General features: G+C 42.6%; 1 long non-coding RNA gene across 1 annotated transcript; it reads left to right on the top strand.

Moving 5' to 3' along the window:
• Positions 1-219: 219 nt before the first annotated feature.
• On the top strand, positions 220-5380 carry LOC138752497 (uncharacterized). The gene is made up of 3 exons (XR_011350695.1): positions 220-513; positions 1948-2166; positions 3697-5380. It is a non-coding gene; the product is annotated as an uncharacterized lncRNA (long non-coding RNA).
• Positions 5381-13132: the final 7752 nt, after the last annotated feature.

Below are 13132 nucleotides of genomic sequence, written 5' to 3' on the forward strand. Positions count from 1 at the left end.
TATTTCTTTTTCACACATATACAGTGACTTTTTCTCCCCCCCCCCTCCCTCCTCCCAAGCCACCCCCCTCAATGGGATGTTCTTTAGGACGAAATGTTCTTTAGGCATGATACTGAACTGAGTGTTCAATTAAAAATTGATAAAAGTTGGCAAAGATACAAGTAAGAAACACACACACACACACACACACACACACACACACACACACACACACACACACACACACACACACACACACACACACACACACACACACACACGCACCAGCATTTTCTGTAGTTGCCAATCTAATATGAATCTATTCCTTTCAAATCATTATTTAAATGAAACCTTATATCAAACGCCCTTCAGTGTTGTAATTCAGACAGGATTACTCAAGTATCAGAGAAGTGATATAAAATTTTCCAACAAATGCCAGTAACTTCCTTGTTCTGCCCATTCACGCTCCATCATTCTGACTTCCATAGTGATGGCCTCGAGGTCCTGACACACATCCTTAACAGATTGCTTATGGTAAGCACATGTGCTTGTTCTTTATTTTCCTTTGGAACTCTATTAAGTTTAATTACTAATTTTTTGGAGCAAAATGTTGTCAAAGGGTATTTGAGAGTTCAGCGTAACTATTTCAGACTGCAATCCTCTTAGGTAGTCACTTAGACAACAGAGTAAAGAATATTGCCTTAGCTGAATCAACTTCTTCCAGGTACACACAGACTACCATTACCATGCTCACTTGTGATGTTCTCCTAATTGTTACAACTTTAAATGGAAGTAAAACTAATAGAATCTTAAACATTAACACCACTTGGAATCTATTTATGTGCTGGACTGGATCTATTAATGGAGACAATGATTTTCAGTGTCTTTATCAATCTCTCTTCAAACTCCATCTGCATTTGCAACATGCAAAAGGATATATTTGTTTGAAGGCTACTTGCTCATTCGAAATTTATACATTAATACTCCTGGTGAACGTTTGTTCAAAGAAGCAATTTTGTTCATGCTTTCCATCTTGAATAGTCAGAGGAAATATTCATTAACATCATTTAATATTTTGTGCTCACTTTTCTTTCATCTTTTACAAGTTTCATCTTCAACCTGCTGGCATTTTGTACTGTTAGGCTTTCTAAGTTGCACTGCCTGCTTCTATTTCTCCTACCATTTTCTGCCCAAACTGTTTTCTTCACAAGAATGGAAAAGATAAATAAGATCATTAAGATTTATCTGGATTTAGTGTGATTTGTGGGTTAATCTATAAGGAGGTTCAGATTTATTCTGGAAATATATATTTTTCCTACACGTTTGGCATTTATCTTCAATGAGGTATCCTTTGACTTAATGGATAGCCTTCCTGAACAAGGTTGTCCCATAATCCTTCACATTCAACACAAAGTAGGTGATTTCATGCTTTAGCTGGTGCACTGGGGCTTCTAATTCTAATTTCTAGGTTCTCAAGAAAACTGAACCCAAAATATTCCTCGTGAATCTGGAATCAGTTTAGTCAGGGCGCTTCTGTTGGCATTGCCTCCTGTTGAAATGCACAATGCCAGCAAGGATGGAAGGAGGCAGAACTTCCTTCTTCTTCTTCTTCTTCTTCTTCCACCACAGCTTTGTTCATGTACTTTTGAGATGTGAAATTGTAGATCAGTTGATACACTAAATGGAAAGGAAACTTGAACTGAAAGAAAATCTCCTGTCTTTATCTGGAATCAATGTGCAAATATGACCAGGAGAGAGTGATTGGTATCTGAGATGGAGCCAATCAACTGCTGTGGGATTAATAGTCTGAATACCCAGTGGATCACAATAATAATTGAATCATGTTCTTGGAATTTTTAAATAAAACAAACCTCTGATATTTGACAAGCTGGTTCTCAAGACAAAGCTATTAACACACAGGTTAGGTTGTCGACGGAGAATAAATTATTTTTCCATTTATCATTTGAGGAGAGGAGAAGAGTTCACTCACCAGCAACCTGATTGAAACTCATCCAGTTAAAGTCCTAAAATCCAGATGGCTCGTGGGGTTGGGTGGGTCCAGATTTTCCGGATTCTCGGGCAGTACACCTGTGGCAAGAACGGACCACATACACACGCATGCAATGGAAGGACGCAAAAACTGAGAGTTTTTGAGAAACCCGGATTCTCGAATGGTCCAGATTTTAGGTGAGAATTTCTGGCGTCCGGATTTTCGGATTTTTACCCTATATTCTTTAATCTTTTTCATAGCGTATTGCTGGAAAACACAAACAAATTATGCAGTCGTTTGGAATATTCTTCCTTTCATAAATTCACGTTTGCACATTATTTCTGATTCTGATTATTGAGTTAAAATGGGATCATGTTCATGAAACGTAGAAGAGGAGACCCTTTGGCCTGCACTTTGCTGCTTGAAGCTAACATGTATCCCTCTATACCCTACATATTCATGAGTCTATCTAGCAGTCTCCTCAACAGGGGCATAGGGGCATAGCCAGGTTCTAATGTTAGGGGGAGTGAGTACATAAAAATGGTGCATGACACGTATCAGATGGTGAGTCAGTGGTTGAATGGCAGGCCGCACTGATTTTTTGGTGGCATCAAACCATAGCGGGGAGGGGAGGGGAGGCAGTGGCAGCTGCGTTGGAGCGGGGGTGGCAGAGTCAGAGCAGTGATGGTGGGGGTGGGGTGGCGAAGTCAGTGGTGTCGGCATCGGACCACAGCGGAGGGTGGGGGGGGGGGTGTTGGCATTGGAGTTGTTGGATGGGGGAGGGTGTGGGGGAAGGCACCACTTTTGGAAAATGTGCAGGGAGAGCGACTGTTCCTCCTGAGCACCCACCCTAGCTATGCCATTGCTCCTCAATGGTACCATCGTATCTGCTTCCAACTACCGACCAATACACTTGCCCCGCTGATATCCCCTTCACTCCGCCCCCCTCACCTTAAACCATGACCGTGACATTTATATCCTGGAGAAAAGAAGGTTCAGACTGTCTACCCTGCCAATGCCTCTCATCATTTTATAAACTTCGACTGGGTCGCCCCCAGCCGCAGGAGAAAACATCCCAAGTTTGTTAAACCACTCCCCATAGCCCCTATCCTCTAATCCAGTCAACATCCTGGTAAATATCATCTGAGCCCATTCCAAAGCCTCCATATCCTTTCTGCATGCATATCTCAGCCTAATTAAAGGAGCCCCAACATGACTTCCATGTTTTTATGTTGAATGCCCTAGCCATTGAAGGCAAGGAATCCATAAGCCTTCTTTACCATCCTATCTACATGCAAGTCCACTTTCGAGGATCTATGGAGCCGAACTGAAGGGTGGAAAATGTGTAGAATTCGTTGCCACAGGCATTTGTGGAGGCAAGGTCATTGGATGTATTTGAGACAGAGATTGACAGGTTCTTGATTAGCCAGGGCATCAAAGGTTATGGGGAGAAAGCCGGGCAGTGCGGCTAAGTGGGAAAATGGATCAGCTCATGATTGAGTGTTGGGGCAGACTCGATGGGCTGAATAGCCTATTTCTGCTCCTACTATATATATCGTATGGTCTTATGGAATCCCCAGAATTCAATGCTTTAAAGTGGAATGTACTGTATACTGCCCCCTTAACATTTGACCTCCCAAAGTGTAATCCTCACATTGTCCAGATGAAACATTATCTGCCATTTCTCTGCCCATATCACTAACCGATAGCTTTTTGTACTCTGATAGCCCTCCATATTGTCCACAACTCCATCAAATGTCACCTGAAAACTCACTGACCTATCCACTGAACAGGGATTTGAGAAAGGAAAGTGCATGTGTACAATCTATGCAACTTTTGAAAAAAAAAGTGTATTTTTGTACTCTTGTTCATCTGTCACGCAGTTTGCATACAATTCCAGCTCAAGAAAAAGGCGTACCTTTCTGATCACAAGAATGAAGAAACAAGCACACTTCATTCAAAAATGTTATGCACCATGGGCTGACCTTTTGGACCATTGATTGTCATCATAAAGGATGGAATTCTGCTGGGAACTCTGTGTGACTTGTGGTGCAGTTGAGCTGCGCAGAGAGAGAAGGGAATGTTCAGAGAGGCAATTGGAGCAACAGAACTACAGTTGGAGTGGCAGAGAGCTGTGTGAAAGGGACATGCTTCATACATTAATGAAGGGTTAAAAAACCATAATTTGAGAACCGAAGGAAGTCATCTAAGGAGGCTCTGTAAAAGGATATGTAACATCAGTCATTTTTCTCTCCAACGTTCAATACAATGTCCTTTTGTTATTCATTTGGAGGAACTGAATTTGGACATTGAGCTTTGGGGTTATATTCTGTGGACTGCGTTTTCAGACTGATTTACTTGACTGACAGACCTGGGATATTTTTGGGGAGATTTTTCTCTTTTTGAATATTAGACCCAGACTGTAATGTTCTGGGTTATTTTTACATGCATGTTGTTCATGAAAATATGATATTTATACATTTGTTATAGTGTTACAGAGTTTTGTGTTGTGTATTGGCCTGTGTGTTGTGTGGTTTTATGTTGAAAAGTGACAGTTTGCCTTAGAGAGCCAAGGTGAAGGTGGACCGCTGAGAGAGTGGGAGACGGACTGAGCATGTGCAAAAAATTATCTAAAGATTTCTGGCCCTGGACGATAAATCACCACTAGGTGGTGCTGTGGAGTGGAAGGAGGCCCAGAGCATGGAGGACAGTTTAGAATGTTGGAATTTCAAAAGGGATGAACATTCCGAAGGCAGCCAGAAGGATCCGGACCAAGCCTGTGTTTCCCCTCTCTCTGCAAGCAGAGACAACTTTGAATTATGTGCATCTCTCTCTCTCAAAGATCTTTTGGCTTCAGTTTACCAAACAAACTGAATTTTGTTTATGATCTTTGCTTCGGTTGAGATCGAAGTTTTTGTGAGTCTTGTGTGTTTTGTGTCTAAGTTTTTCTGTGGGCTGGTTGGAAATATAACTTAGAGTTTAATTACATTTGTTATATTTAGGCTGGGGAATTTATTAGTTTTACACTGTTATAAAAATTTGCATAGTAACCAGTGGGCATTGTTATAAAAGGGGGGAAATTTGAATTAAAGTTTGAAGGTGAATTTTTTGTTAATAAAGTAATTGTTCATCTTTACCCCTGTACCTTCTTTGTAGTTGTTGGTTTGATCTTGTAACAATAGATACAATAGTGGGGTTAAATGGGTTAAAACATTATATTGTTCATAGTCATTAATAAATTTAGATTTAAAATTTAACCCTTTTGAATTAAATCTTCTGTTGTTGCTGGTTGGAGGAGAAACAAAGAGAACTTTTTATTTTATTACCCTTTCTTTCTCTTTCTATTGGGTTGGTTTTTTTGTTCAGAGTTATACTTTACTACATTATTACCAATGTATGTTGGTCCTTTGAATTATGTTCATATTTGAAATATTTTTCCTATACTTTTAAATGTATTGCACATTGTCTAATTGTATTGTTCAAATATTAATTTCCATTAAAAATATTTTTAAAAGAAAAAACAGAACTGCCAGAAACACAAATTATTGCATCAATTGGCCTCCATCTTGATTTTTCTTTATTTGTTCAATCTTGATTTGGAATTCATTGGTAAGGACATCATATATTGTCCATCAGTAATCGCTCTCGATCTTAAGAACCAGCTTGTTGGTTCTTAAGATCAAACATGCAAAATCTGAGAGTTTTTGAGAAGTCCGGATGATCATCTGTAATCCCATTTAATTGGATTATAGATGATCATCTACTTCAGTACATTGTTTCTTCCTTTTCACCCATTTAGCATGACAGAATACGTAGGTTTGCCTCCTTGAATATATAAATTTTAAAATTTGGATTTAGACACACATCACGGTAACAGGCTCTTTTGGCCAGTGGTGCCTGATTACACCTGATTGATCTACAATCCCCAGTACGTTTTAAAGGGTGGGAGGAAACCTGAGCCCCCGGGGAAAACCCACGTAGACACTGAGAGAACGCAGCAACTTCTTACAGGCAGCACCAGATTCGAATCCTGCTGGTGATGTAACAGCGTGGTGCTAACTGCTGCGTCCCTAGTGTTAACTTGGCTTCCACAGTCGTGGAGAATTTGCAGGTTCACACCTCTCAGCCTGAAGACATTCCTTCTGAACTAAATGCCATACTTGTATCATGAGGTATAACATGTTGAGTCCAAATTTATTTAATTACTTTAAATACTCCAGCTTCCATTGCGGGATTTGAACATGCCTCGAGAGCAAGAGTCCCAAGATCTGGCTGCTCGTACAGCAACATGATGCACTGTCAGGCCTTTTCAAGGGTGAGTGTGAGTACAGTAAGATCCCTGGTATCCAGAATTCAAGCAAATGGCAACCCAACCAACTGGCAAAAAAAAGGGGGAAGGAAATAAATAAATCAATCAATAGGTTATACCTAAGAATAAATAAAAATCTAAATAAAAGTTTAAAATGCTCTCTGAAGCAACAAATTCTGCCAGCAGAGCGTCCTGGTCATGCTCCACCTGCAACATAAAGTTATGTTTGAATAAAATGTGGCGCTCAGGATGAAGAGCCGACCGACGCCGCTGGGGCAACTCTCCTAATGTGTGTCCCTAACCCTGCCCAGTAAGAGTCAAGTTTATTGTCATCTGATTGTACAAGTACAACCTGATGAAACAGCGCTCTCTGGTCCTCGGTGCAAAACAAGCAGATGTACAGCCACATAGAGCGAACAATATACATGTATAACAAGTTTTCATCTTTACAAATAAATATTGTTTCATGAAAATGAGAGTCTCAGATGGTCAGTATTCTCACTGCCCATGGGAAGAAGCTGTTTCTCAGTCTGGTGGCACTGGCTCTGATACTCCTGTATCTCTTGCCTGATGGGAGCAGCTTTAAGATGCTGCACACAGGATAGAAGGGGTCCTCAATGATTTTGTGCACCTTCTTCAGACAACGATCCTGTTAGATCACATCAATTGAGGGTGGGGGGGGGGGGGGAGAGGGAGACTCCAGTGATCCTCTTGGACGCTCTTCTGGTTCTGTGGATTGACCTCTGATCCACTTCTCTGCAGCAACCATACCACACTGTGATGCAGCCAGCCAGGACATTCTCAGTAGAGTTCCTATCAAAGGTTGATATAATGGTGGCTGGTGCCTGGTGTCTTCTCATTGTGCCTTCCTGATAAGTGAAGAGATGTTGTGTCACTAGTTAAGTGAGCTCCAAGGAATTTGGTGCTCTCCACTTGCTCTACTACAGAGTTGTTGATGTATATTGGAGGGGGGGTCATTCCTGGTCCTCCTGAGGTTCACGATAATCTCCTTTGTCTTGTCCACATTGAGACTCAGGTGGTTACTCTCTCACCATTTCACGAGATTTTCCACCTCTTCTCTGTAGTAGGACTCATTATTCCTGAAGAGGCCAATGTCTATTGTGTCATCTACAAACTTGAGGACACTGTTGGAGCTGGATCTGGCAAGAACAGTAGCTGAACACACAGCGCTGACGGTGTTCGGCATTCTACTACTGGCCCCGACAGACTGCAGCCGTTCCGTTAGGAAGTCTAGGATCCAGTTACAGAGGAGGGGTGTTGAATCCCAATGAGGACAGATTCTCGACCAGCTTCTGGGGAATGATAGTATTAAATGCCAAGATGAATTCAATGAATAGCAGCCTGGAATATAATGCATTGTTCTCCAGGTGGGCCAGGACGGAGTGAAGCGACAAGGCTATAGCATTGTCTGTGGAACGGTTTCTTCTACAGGTGAATTGAAACAGGTCCAGTATCTCTGGGAGGTGTGCTCCGATACATTCCATCTCCAGATGCTTGACGTATTTCATAATGGTGGAGGTCACTTCCCACAGGACCATAGCCATTGAGGCCTGTTATTGTCACTATCTTGGGTACCGGGATGATGGTGGCTTTCTTGAAATCCATGGGCTGCTGCAGTGAGGTGCTGAAGATGTCCGTGAAGACCTGTGTCAATTGGTCTGCGCGGTCCTTCAGTATCAACCAGGAATGTTGTCTGGTCTTGCCGCCTTGTGTGGGTTCACCTCACCTCACCTCACCTCGGCTGCAACTATGTGGGGGGGGACACGAAACTTTCTTTGTGTCAACCTGCTCTTCTCATCTTAAGTTTTGCATAGAAGGTGTTCAGTCTGTCTGGAAGGGATACCCAATTAACCTATACCCCCGGTACATTTCAAATGGTGGGAGGTAACCAGAGCCCCCCGGGGAAAACCCACGCAGACACAGAGAGATCATACAAACTCCTTAGAGCCAACATGGGATTCAAACCCCAGTCCCTATAACAGCATTGCACTAACTACAACACTAACCGTACTGTCTTGATATCCTTGCTACATGCACCTCATGTTGCCAGCGTCGTACAGCTCTGTGGATATTCTGTCCATACACACGCTTTAGCTTCCAGATTACATGGGAGAGTTCAGCCCCGGCTGATCTTAATGCCATCCTTCACCCTCTCCTGAAGGCAGCATCACGAGAAATGCCCGAACTTCTGCTTCCAACCATGCTTTCTGTTAGCACTGATTGTGAAGCATTTGATCTCAGTAACATCCTTAATGCCCTTGCTTATGTAGCCAGTCACTGAGCTCATGGACTCCTCTATGTTTACTTAACCATTGTTGGTGGCTGCCTCCCTGAAACAGTCAGTGGTCTCAAAGCAGTTTTACCGCACTGCTATGCCCCCCAACATCGGCCACATCCTGATCTCCCTGCGAACTGACCTGGTTTGCTTTGCTAGGGGTCTGTGTGCCAGGGTTAGCAGGATGGATAACTAAGTAAGTAAGGTGGGGGTGAAAACGCAGCCTTGTACGGACCAGGGACGTTGGTGTACACCCAGCACAGGGTGTTCTCTTCTCTGGAGGCGAAGTTCACATGCGATTGAAACTGTGGTTGGTGTGATTGAAGTCACCAGCACCAATCATGGTGCCATCAGGGTTGGGAATCTGCGTTTCATAGATGACATCATAAAGCACCTTCATGGCTTCACCCTCATTAGCTGCAGATAGAACATAGTCTGTGGTAATCAACGTGGCCAAGAATTTCCAGGGCTGGTCAAAGGGTCTGCATTTAAGCAAGAGATACTCTTTCTTTATTAGTATTAAGTAGATCAGTAAGGATTTATCAGTAAATGCAGGGGAGGGGGGAGTTAATTATGATGGTGGCACAGTTAACACAATGCTCTACAGCAGTGGCGTCTGGAGTTTGAATTTAGTTAGCCTTTGTAAGAATGTGTCTCAAGCAACTGGAAAACTTGCATATCTGGCATCCTCAATCCCTTTAGGTGCCGGATACTGGGGATTTTACTGTATATCAGTTATTTTTAGATATACAGCACAGTAACAGGCCCTTTCGGCCCGAGTCCGTGCCACCCAATTTACACCCAATGAACCTACATCCCCGGTATGTTTCGAACAGCCGGAGGATATTGGGATCCCTGGGGAAAACCCACGCAGACACGGGGAGAAGGGACAAACTCCTTCTAGACAGCGTGCGATTCGAACCCCAGTCCCGGTCGCTGGTGCTGTAAAGGTGTTGCGCTAATCGCTATGCCTACCGTGACACCCCAAGCCAAACGTGCATAACATTTTGGGGAGATTCCTTTCGTGGTTCAGATTTCTTACAGCTTTCAGGTGCTTTTATCATTCTGGCAATCCAACAGACACTGAGAACAGGCCAAGGCCAGATGAAACCACACCATGCACACACATATCTTGTTGCTCTACCATGTCGATGAAGGACATTAAACAGCATGTGTGCAATGGTGTAGAATAAATAAATACTGTATGGAATTAATTATCTCTTCTTAAAGGCCCTGGAGGCCACCTGTGTGACATGGAACCCATGACTGCCCTCCAGATTATGCAGAGATAAACCTGCAATGACAGGAAGCAAAAGGAGGATTTGCATAATTGCAAGCAAACTTGAGAGACATCAGATGAACCGTGACTGGTGTCTGTCAGAAAAGGGAGTTTTAATAACCCTGTTCATCCAAGTTACCGACATTATGGCAGTGAGTTCCTGTTTAACAGCCCAAGCTGTGTTTCTTCATTATTTATTTATTCTCCACCACTTCTTGTGAGATATTATACAATACCTTGAAGAAGCTGTTTTTTTCTTGTTTCCAAAGAGATTGCCATGCCACATTTGATTATGTCTTACTTGTTTGAATGTGGTGACAAGGGATTTAACAATATGTCAGTACCAGTACACATCCGAAAAAATCAAGTCACAGTAACAAGTTAGGGATTAATTCATTTTGGTTTCTTTCTCCTGTTTATTTAAATTGTGAGTATTGATGGTGTTAATAGGGAATTGAGCTGAGGAATGACTGAATAAACAGCTCTGTTGAGTCTAGATGGGATTATTCTGAATGTATTGAAGTTGAAGTTGCATGGGAATATAAAAGCTTGTATGAACTATTTGGTCCAAGTGGACAGTTTTGCCTTAAAGGATTCTAGCATCGAGCTCCCACGATACCCTAAAATGCAAGAGGGGAAGTAGGTCCATTGGCCCCTCAAGTCTGCTCCTCTATTCTGATCATGACTTGATCCATCCACCCCCACTCAGCAGCAAATTCCATACCTAACAGTGAGTAAAGAAGTTTCATCTGTTTTTTTTTTAATTTGATTTTTTTATTATTTATGGCAATGTTATTTATTCCTCTTGCATGCTCGATATTTCATTATGTGACTCCAGTGGGGGGAATTCATACTCTATTCTTCCCGCTTCAGTTCAGGAGAAAATATGTGGGTTTAAAGCTATGTGCCACCAAATTCAAGGACCATTTCAGATGCTTCACCAGATCTCTTTACATAAGCCGCTTTCAGGTGGCCAGAATACCCCAACGTAAAGCCACCTAAAATACTGAATGCGGCTGTTGGGAGGCCACCTGAAAGCGGAGAGCCCTGACCCTCCTTGGGTAGGTGTATTCTCTGCTTCTGAGCGCTCCCCCGGGCACCAGAAAGCAGGCGGGACTACGGCCACAGTCGACAGGACGCCGGCGTTTGCTCTGCAGTGCCTTTCCCCGCTGCAGACCTTTCAGGTGCCAGGAGAGTGTCTTCAGCGCTGTCACCTGAACGTCGCTTCACACACACCCGCAGCCGGCTCCGGAGCCACATTCTCCCAGCTATTCCACATGAAGCAGGCTATAAAGATGATCTTTAGATCTCATAAAACGTCACCTTATTGTGACACTTGCCCTTTTATTTATATAAATGGTTTTATCACTAGTTTCTGCACTTTTGAATTTTTTTTTCCCAATTTAAGTATGGGTTGACGTGCTTGGACTGCATTCAAAACAAAGTTTTTTTTAAACACTACCTCGGTGTACCTGACAAGAAACATTTAAATTCCAGTAGATGATTCCGCATTTAAGGACAGAGGACAGTAGAGCGCAGGACAGAGAGCTGGGAATACTGGGTATCCAAGCTTGACAGGAGGGAGCATTTTTTGAATGGTGGGCCTAAAGCACTGCCGCTATTGGGCCAAACTCTTGGACATGTGGGTAGACTCAATAGTGAATGGGAGGGCAACCACACGAAGGTACCTGTGTGCAGCCCATCGCTATAGTTAAATTGCTAATGCTGAGGTCCCTCCTGGAACAGTAGAACCATATGGTTAGGAGTTTTTATTTCTTCAGATGTTTACTGGATAGGATAAATGAGCCGGTCAGACCAGAGCCACCTTGGATAAACCATGGTCTATGAGGACCAACATGGTTGAGAATGATCCCAACCAAAGTCAATCTTTAAATTAGCTCATAAAAGACTCACCTGGCATGGGAGAGATGCTTATATAGGGGAGGGGGGGGGGAGGAAGAACAAATGCTACCATCTTTGTATGTACCTTTAGGTTTAGAATGTCTTCCAAGTTAGTACCTATGACAACTCCACCAGTAATATTATTCCAGATATTTTAATATACAGGATAGCAACAGGCCCAATTACACCCAATTGAACTACATCCCCAGTCCTCTTTGAAGGGTGTGAGGAAACCGGAGGAAATCACGGTAGACCGGATTTGAACCCCGGTTCCTGTTGTTGTAACCGCATCATGCTAACTGCTACGTTAGATTTTTTAAAATTAATTTATAACCTTCTCCCCTGTTTGTCTCCTGTATGTTAATTAAAGTTACATATGATTGCAACACTGTGTCCAGACTCATTTCACTGTGAACCCACCAAACCTGATACTCTTCCCAACTCAACAGGGCCAGTTTAGAATGCCAATTTGGTCAGCATTGATGAGTTGGGCTGAAGGGCTTGTTCTGTGCTATATGACTCTATGGCTGTACCAGGTAGATTGCATGTAATTTGTGGGTATTCACCATATATTGTGTCCAAGGAGAGAGGCCTTTTCTGAACTCTAGTGTTCTACAGCACAGAACATGCCATTTGGCTCAACTTGCCCACAATGTACCATCATTTTTTTCATTTATATCTTGGTGGAAATTTCAAATTTGTCTTGAACTTGTTATTTACTGATACATCATGGTGTAAGTGAGGAAAATGAATCCAACTATGATACAAGACTCTCATCATTAGGCTTGCAACAACAAACAGTATTCCAATGTGATGACCTTTCCTATTGCTGCCTATAAAACAAGTCCTTACTTCCAGTAAATGGAGCAAAAAACTACAGATGTTGGAAAACCGAAACCAAAACAATTGGTTCAGGTGACACTCAGAAGGCATTCATGTAAAAATCAACATTTTGTTGATGTTTCAACCCGTCGATCTTTCATTAAATTTGGAAACTGAGAAGGTAATCATGTTTTAAACTGAAGAAATGGGGAAGGCGGAAAGGACAGGTGCAGACTAATTTGTCAAGGTAACAATTCATTTAAAAACTTAGTCATTGGTGCCAGAAGTGAAACAATTGGGCATTGGAATTACTGAACCAATGTTGGAAGCTGAAAGCAGGGAGGTCAAAATGAGAGTGGAATGGAGGATTATCTTGACACAAGACCGATGGTACAGACTTGAGTGGAAGTGTCGCTCAATCTCTGCTTCCTCCAGTGAAGAGGACCCCACGTTGCGAGCATTGAAGGGAATGCGCTGAACTTGAAGTTATACAAGCAAATTGCTCCTGGAAAGACTGGACTCCCGGATGATAGGAAAGAAAGAAGTAAAAGGGCA

Source organism: Narcine bancroftii, chromosome 2, assembly GCF_036971445.1.
Source record: "Narcine bancroftii isolate sNarBan1 chromosome 2, sNarBan1.hap1, whole genome shotgun sequence".
NCBI lineage: Eukaryota > Metazoa > Chordata > Chondrichthyes > Torpediniformes > Narcinidae > Narcine > Narcine bancroftii.